Source organism: Grampus griseus (genome assembly GCF_964374135.1).
Source record: "Grampus griseus genome assembly, chromosome: 2".
NCBI lineage: Eukaryota > Metazoa > Chordata > Mammalia > Artiodactyla > Delphinidae > Grampus > Grampus griseus.
Genome location: NC_139018.1, coordinates 59,859,938 through 59,867,169, shown reverse-complemented (window position 1 = coordinate 59,867,169; position 7,232 = coordinate 59,859,938).

Sequence of the window (7,232 nt, the reverse complement as noted above, 5' to 3'; positions counted from 1 at the left end):
AGTTAAAGAAATGATTACATGGCATAGTAATGTGGGCCAATGCCCTCAGAATAACAAGTCACTAAAATGTTTTAGGGTTTAATTTCTTATGAATTTTTTAAAAATCTTTTTTGAAATCATTGAATAAAAGTCTTAACTAGTTTCCCTTGAGATACTGCTATAAAAGCGCTTAGCCCAGAAAACCTGTAGCCTATTTACATGGTTGGACTTTCTTTCTCTAAGAAATCAGTGGGGAAGATTGCAGCTTGGCAAAAATAAACCTCAAGTATCTGAAAATTTCTTACACTATCCTTTTCTCACGTGGCATGATGTTCAGATGCCTACAACTCTGCTTCCCATTGCCATTTCAGTACCCTATTTAAATTTATAACACTTCCCCTTGCTGTCCCCTTTCCTTGCCTTATTTGCTTTCATAGCACAGCATTATGTAGCTATATTGTACTTTGATCCACTGTGTACTTCCCACTAGAATTCAAGCTCCATGAGTGATTTCTTTTTTAATCCCATTGCTGTAATTCAAATACCTAGGATAGGGCCTTGTGCGATATAGGCAATATCATGAATAAATTGTGATGGGCCATTAATGTGGTTTGTGTGATTTGATCTCTGATTGTCTTTCCAACTTAAGCTGCCTCTTCCATCACATCCAGATAATGCTTTGAAACAATGAACTGAGCCATTGGCTGGAGCCAAGGAGATGTGCCTGGAGCAGGGTAAGCAGAGAGAAAAGTACAGTAGTTAAGAGAAATAATAGGCCCAGCTTGTACAGGGCCTTACAGGCAATTTTAAGTCCATTAGCTTTTATTTATGGCAATTCATTAGAGGGTTTTTTTGGTTTTTGTTATTTTATTTATTTTTGGCTGCGTTGGATCTTCACTGCTGCTTGTGGGCTTTCTCTAGTTGTGGCGAGCGGGGGGCTAGTCTTCTTTGCGGTGCAGGGACTTCTCATTGCGGTGGCTTCTCTTACTGTGGAGCACGGGCTCTAGGTGCATGGGCTTCAGTAGTTGTTGCTCACGGGCTCTAGAGCGCAGGCTCAGTAGTTGTGCACAGGCTTAGTTGCTCCGTGGCATGCGGGATCCTCCTGGACCATGGATCAAACCTGTGTCCCCTGCGTTGGCAGACAAACTCCTATCCACTCTTGCCACCAGGGAAGTCCCCATTAGAGGGTTTTGAACAGGGGAGTTAAATGATAGAATTTAACAGTACTACTCTGGGCTGTGCTGAGGAAAGACTAAATGGGACCAAGAGCAGAAACAAATAGTTAAGGAGCTATTGCAATAATTAGGCAAAATGTAGTAACTTAGGCCGGGTGGTAGCAGTAGAAGTGGTTATCAGATTCTGGATATATTTTTAAGATAGTCCCCAAGGAATTTTCTGGTGGACTATGTTGTGTGAGAAGTCAGGGATGACTAAAGATTTTACCTGAGCAGCTAGAAGTGAATTGCCATTAGCTGAAATGGGAAAGACCAGGTTAAACGAACAGGTTTGAGGATAGTGAAGGTGAGTGGGTCAAGGGCTTAGTTTGAGATTCCTATTAGACATCGAAGTGAAGATGCGAGGTAGAAGAAGCTAGACATATCATTTGGTTTCAGGAGGCACTTTACTGGAAATGTAAATTTGAGAGTTCTAAGTGTATCAATGGTAAGATCATGAAGGAGTAAGTATAAAGAGTTGTAATGACAGCCCTGGGCACTTCTGCTTTTAAGAGGATGGGGAGCTGAAGAGGAACCAGCAAAAGAGCAGAAGCCAGAGAAATAAGGAAATAGAAGAGAGTGGTGTTTTTGAAGGGAAGGGAAGGAAGTGTTTCAAGGAGGCAGCAGTATAATGTGAAGTGATGCTGATAGGTTAATGAAAATGAAGAGTAAGAATCACTGAATTTAGCAACATAGGTCATTAGTGACCTTCAGAAAAAGTTTCATAAACAAGGTCCTACTGTATAGCACAGGGAACTATATTCAATGTCTTGTGATAAACTATAATGGAAAAGAATATGCAAATGTATATATACGTATAACGGAATCACTGCTGAACAGCAAAAATTAACACAATTGTAAATCAACTGTACTTATAATTTTAAAAAATATTTATTTTTGGCTGCACTGGGTCTTCATTGCTGTGCATGGGCTTTCTGTAGTCGTAGCGAGCAGGGGCTACTCTTCATTGCGGTGTGCGGGCTTCTCATTGCAGTGGCTTCTTTTGTTGTGGAACATGGGCTCTAGGCGCGCAGGCTTCAGTAGTTGTGGCACACAGGCTCATTAGTTGTGGCCCATGGGCTTAGTTGCTCCACAGCATGTGGGATCTTCCTGGACCAGGGATTGAACCCATGTCGCCTTCATTCGCAAGCGTATTCTTAACCATTGCGCCACCAGGGAAGTCCCTAAATCAACTATACTTGAATAACATAATTTTTTTTAGAAAAAGCAGTTTCAGGAGAGTATGGGGGTAAGATGATTGAAGAGAGTTGGAGATATGTATCACTTCCAGTTAAGGTAGTTAAATTGGACCAATCCTCCCACTGAGAACTAGAAAAGCTGTGGGGGGGGGGTGTGTGTATAGAAGTATAGATATGAAAATCTGAAACCTTCAGAAAACCATTAAGGTACTATAGAATTATAGGGCCAAAATCTGAGAAAAGAGGAAACCCAAACAGGTGCCTGGTGTTTGGGGTTATTTTTCCCCTAGATCCTGTTATGGAAGAGGCTGCCAAGATGCTGAAAACAGAATCAAGTTGCCAGGCAGACAAAATTTTGAGTTCAACAGCCATTAAAAAGGGGAGCCCTTTTAAGCCTCCCACACCCCAGGCTTTGGGTTGGAACCCCAAAGTGCTATACTCTAGGAATAAGATGAACCAGAAATAGACCAGTCTTCAAAGGGACTGAATGAACCTGTTGGATTGTTATCTGGGATTTGCAGGAGCAAAGTTAAATTTTGTATGAAGATGACATCACCAATGTTTCAAGTTTATATGCAATTTTTCGTATATGATCAAACATAACTAAGAATAAAAGGAGATAAGACCTTGTAGTCGAAAGACAACAGATACAAAGATGACAGAGCCAAAGGGAATCCTGATAATGGTGTTATCAATCCTGGACTTTTTAAAAATAACTTTAATATATACAAGGAATAGAAATTAAACAGAGAATGGAAAACTAGTTTTAAAAAAGAGCCAAATGGAAATTCTAGAACTGAGAAACACTTTGAAATTAAGAATTCAGTGGCCAAATTTAATGGTAGATCAGAGATGGTCAGTGAATAATGGCTGAGGATCTTGCACAACTGAAGAAACACAATAAGGCCATAGTCTTGAACCTCAAGTGGGATAAATAAAACCACTTGAGCATGGTAAAACTTCTGAAAAACCAAATACAAATTCCAAATGTATGGGAATTTTCTAGTTACCTTTTTATTATTGATTTGTAGTTTATTTATTTATTTATGGCTGTATTGCATGGCCTGTGGGATCTTTAGTTCCCTGACCAGGGATCAAACCCATGCCCCCTGCAGTGGGAGCACAGAGTCTTAACCACTGGACCACTTGGGAAGTCCCCTGATTTGTAGTTTAATTCCACTGTCATTAAAGAACATATTCTGTATAATTTCAATTGTTTAAATTGAAATTTTAGAAGAATTAAGTGAAAGAATATACCAGATTCCATCATTAAAATACTATTATAAAAATGTCTGTTTCCATCCAGTTGATCTATAGATTCAGTGCAATTCCAGTATAGATTCCACAAGTGTGTGTGGGAAGGGAGAGGTGGGGTGTAGAAGAATTGACAAGTGTCTCTAAAATGTATATGGAAATAGAAAAGGTACAGAACTAAATCCTTGACGAAAAACAAAGTGAAGACTTATTTTATAAACTAAAGTAACTAAGACTGTGATACTAGTGAAAGTATAAAACAGACAAATGAAATAGAGTCAGAAATAGATGCTCACCACAACAGCTAAAATTAAAGAGTGACAATGCCAATTGTTGGTAAGGTTATGGAGCAAAGAGAAATTTCGTATATTGCTGGTGAGAAAGTAAATTTGTAAAACCACCTTAGAAAACTGGCAATATCTGCTGAAGTACATTTTTCTGCATATCCTATATCCAAGCAATTTTATCACTAGGTATAAATCCAATAGAAAAGTATGCACTCTTCACCAACAGATGTACATAATGTCTCTAGCAGTGTTATTTATAGATGGCTCAATCTGTAAAAACCCAAATTCCCTCAACAGTGGAATAAACAAATTGTGGCATATTCATACCATGGAATGCTGTTCAGCAATTAAAATAAATGAACCACAGCTACATCATCAACATGATACCTCCTACAACTACAATACTGAGCAAAAGAAGCCAGGTAAAAATACATATCATTGAGGTGGCCAAAAAGTTTGTTCGAGTTTTTCCATAACATCTTACAGAAAAACCGAATGAACTTTTTGGCCAACCCAATATCCCATTGACACAAATTTCAAAAACTAATCTATGGTTTTAGAAATTATGGTGTTATAAATCAGGATAGTGCTGCCTTCAGGGAGAATAGAGAGGTTAAAGATTGAAAGGGGGCTTGAAGGAAACTTCTAAGTTGCTGGTAAAGTTCTTTCTTCACCTGGGTAATGGTTATATTTGTGGGAATCCGCTGAACCGTATACTTACGACTTGTGCACTTTTCTGTACCTTTGTTATACTTAAGACCATCTCAACGATGCTTATAGATTATTACTACTTTTATTATTATTTTTTTTTGGCTGTGTTGGGCTTCAGTAGTTTCAGCACATGGGCTTAGTAGTTGCAGCATGTGGGCTCAGTAGTTGCGGCATATGGGCCCTAGAGCACACGGGCTTCAGTAGTTGTGGCTCGCGGGCTCTAGAGTGCATGCTCAGTAGTTGTGGTGCATGGGCTTTGTTGCTCCGAGGCATAGGGGGTCTTCCCGGACCAGGGATCGAACCCATGCCCCCTGCATTGGCAGACAGATTCTTAACCACTGCGCCACTAGGGAAGTGCATTACTACTTCTAAATCAACCCAAACAAGTTAGTCTCTCAACATATCAATGTTAACAATCTCAGTTTGTCTTTTGAGTTATTCAATTTAGGAAACATTTATTGAAAGCCTATTTCTTTATTTATCTCTTTATTTATTTATGGCCACGCCATGCGGCATACGGAATCCTAGTTCCCCGACCAGGGATCCAACCTGTGCCCCCTGCGTTGGGAGCGTGGAGTCCCAACCACTGGAATGCCAGGGAAGTCCCTGAAAGCCTATTTATTAAGTAAAGGGAAGACATTTGGGGCATTAGAGATTGAGTGGTAGTCCTTGCCTTTCATTACTAAGAGAAGAACTTTAAGCTGATTTCTTTTACTCTCTTAAGGACTGGTAATAGTCTTTCACTCTACATTTATTGAGCATCTATTCAACACCTGGTGCTGGAAATGGAGCGCATTCACATAGACCTCACTGCTTCCTAGAGAATAGTCAAGATTCAGACGTTTACAATGCACTGTGGTTTAGCTTCTAAAGATTTTTCACAATCTTCCCACAAGAATACTTAGCAAAACTAAGACTCTAATGGTTACATCATGGAATCAGTTTCCTTTGAGGTGAAAACAGTGTTCATTTAATGAACAAAAGTACTTACAATGAGAAATATTATTGTATGCTGAGCAATTTTTGGAAAAGTCTAAGATTTTTTTTCCTTTTGGAAGAAATTAACTGGGAGATAGGTGGTACAAGAAAAAAAAGGTGTACAGGTGGTCCCTGACTTACGAGGTTCGATTTAATGATTTTTTGACTTTACTGTGGTGGGAAAGCAGTATGTAGTATTCAGTAGAAATGGTACTTCGAATTTTTACTTCCAAACTGTACTTGAAATTTTGATAATTTCCCAGGCTAATAATATGTGGTGGGATACTCTCGTGATGCTGGGCAGTGGCCCGAGCCACAGCTCCCTGTCAGACTTGAGATCATGAGGGTAAACAGCAAATATACTTACAACCATTCTATACCCATACAACCCTTCTGTTTTTCAATTTCAGTACAGTATTCAATAAATTATATGAGATATTCAACACTTTATTATAAAATAAACTTTGTGTTAGAGGAGTTGGTCCAACTGTAGGCTAATGTAAGAGTTCTGAGCACGTGTAAGGTAGACGAGGCTAAACTATGATGTTTGATAGGTTAGCTGTATTAAATGCATTTTTGACTTATGATATTTTCAACTTACAATGGGTTTATCAGGATGTAACCTTGTTGTAAGCCAAGGAAAATCTCTATATATCTTCAGAATGTGGAAAACTTAGGAATCCTAAGGATATGAGCTAAACCTGGAAATGGCATTTTATGTTTCCAGCCAAGGTATGCAAGGTCAAATGGCTCCAAGTGCCAGTGCAAAGACTATATATATATACATCAAATATTCATTGGCTCTGAGGGAGTCAGGAAAACGTATGTTAGCAACACACAGTGTTTCAGGGACAATTAATAGATCATATTTAGTTGATTTTGGTTTGGAAAGGTTTGAGGTTATAGTGTAGGTGGTCCAGAATGTCCAAACAGCCTATGGAGTTTATACTACATGATTTTTCAAAGTAGCCTCAGTTTTAAAAGCTACAAAAGGTTTGGTTAAATAAGTTTAGGAAATTACAGCTGTGTATCCCTTCCTTAGAGATTTATAATGTATATCAGCATATTAAAGACTTTGAGAAATTCTGTAGCAACTCAAATTAATTTTGTGTTCTAAATTGATTTGACTGTGGAATTATTTTCTCATTTAAATGTAAAGCTATTAGAAGTTTTTAAGTTAGGTTTTAGATTAGGAATAAATAAAATAAAATTCATATTTTAAAATGTAAAATGTAAATTTGTATGTTCTTCAATAAAAAAATTTTTCTTCTAGTTACCCCCTTTTTCTGTTACTGTAGTTTTTATTTATCAGGAAGAGGTAAAAAAAATGTACTAGAGTAGGAATATAGTGTTTCAAGTGAAAGATCTTAACAAACTACATTCTATAGCCAGTGCTGCTTAAATTTATTCTCCAGAATACCTCCTATTTGTAGAAGAGAAAAAAAGAATGCCCCCAAATGGAACATAGGATGAGCACAAAGCAAAAAGTTTCCTTTTTAACATTTATCAATTACAATGAAAAGTTATCAATTTTGGGACAAAATGTGTGTGATAGGTTCACCCAATAGCAATTTACTCTCTGGTAATTTCTTCCTATCTTACCAACAAAT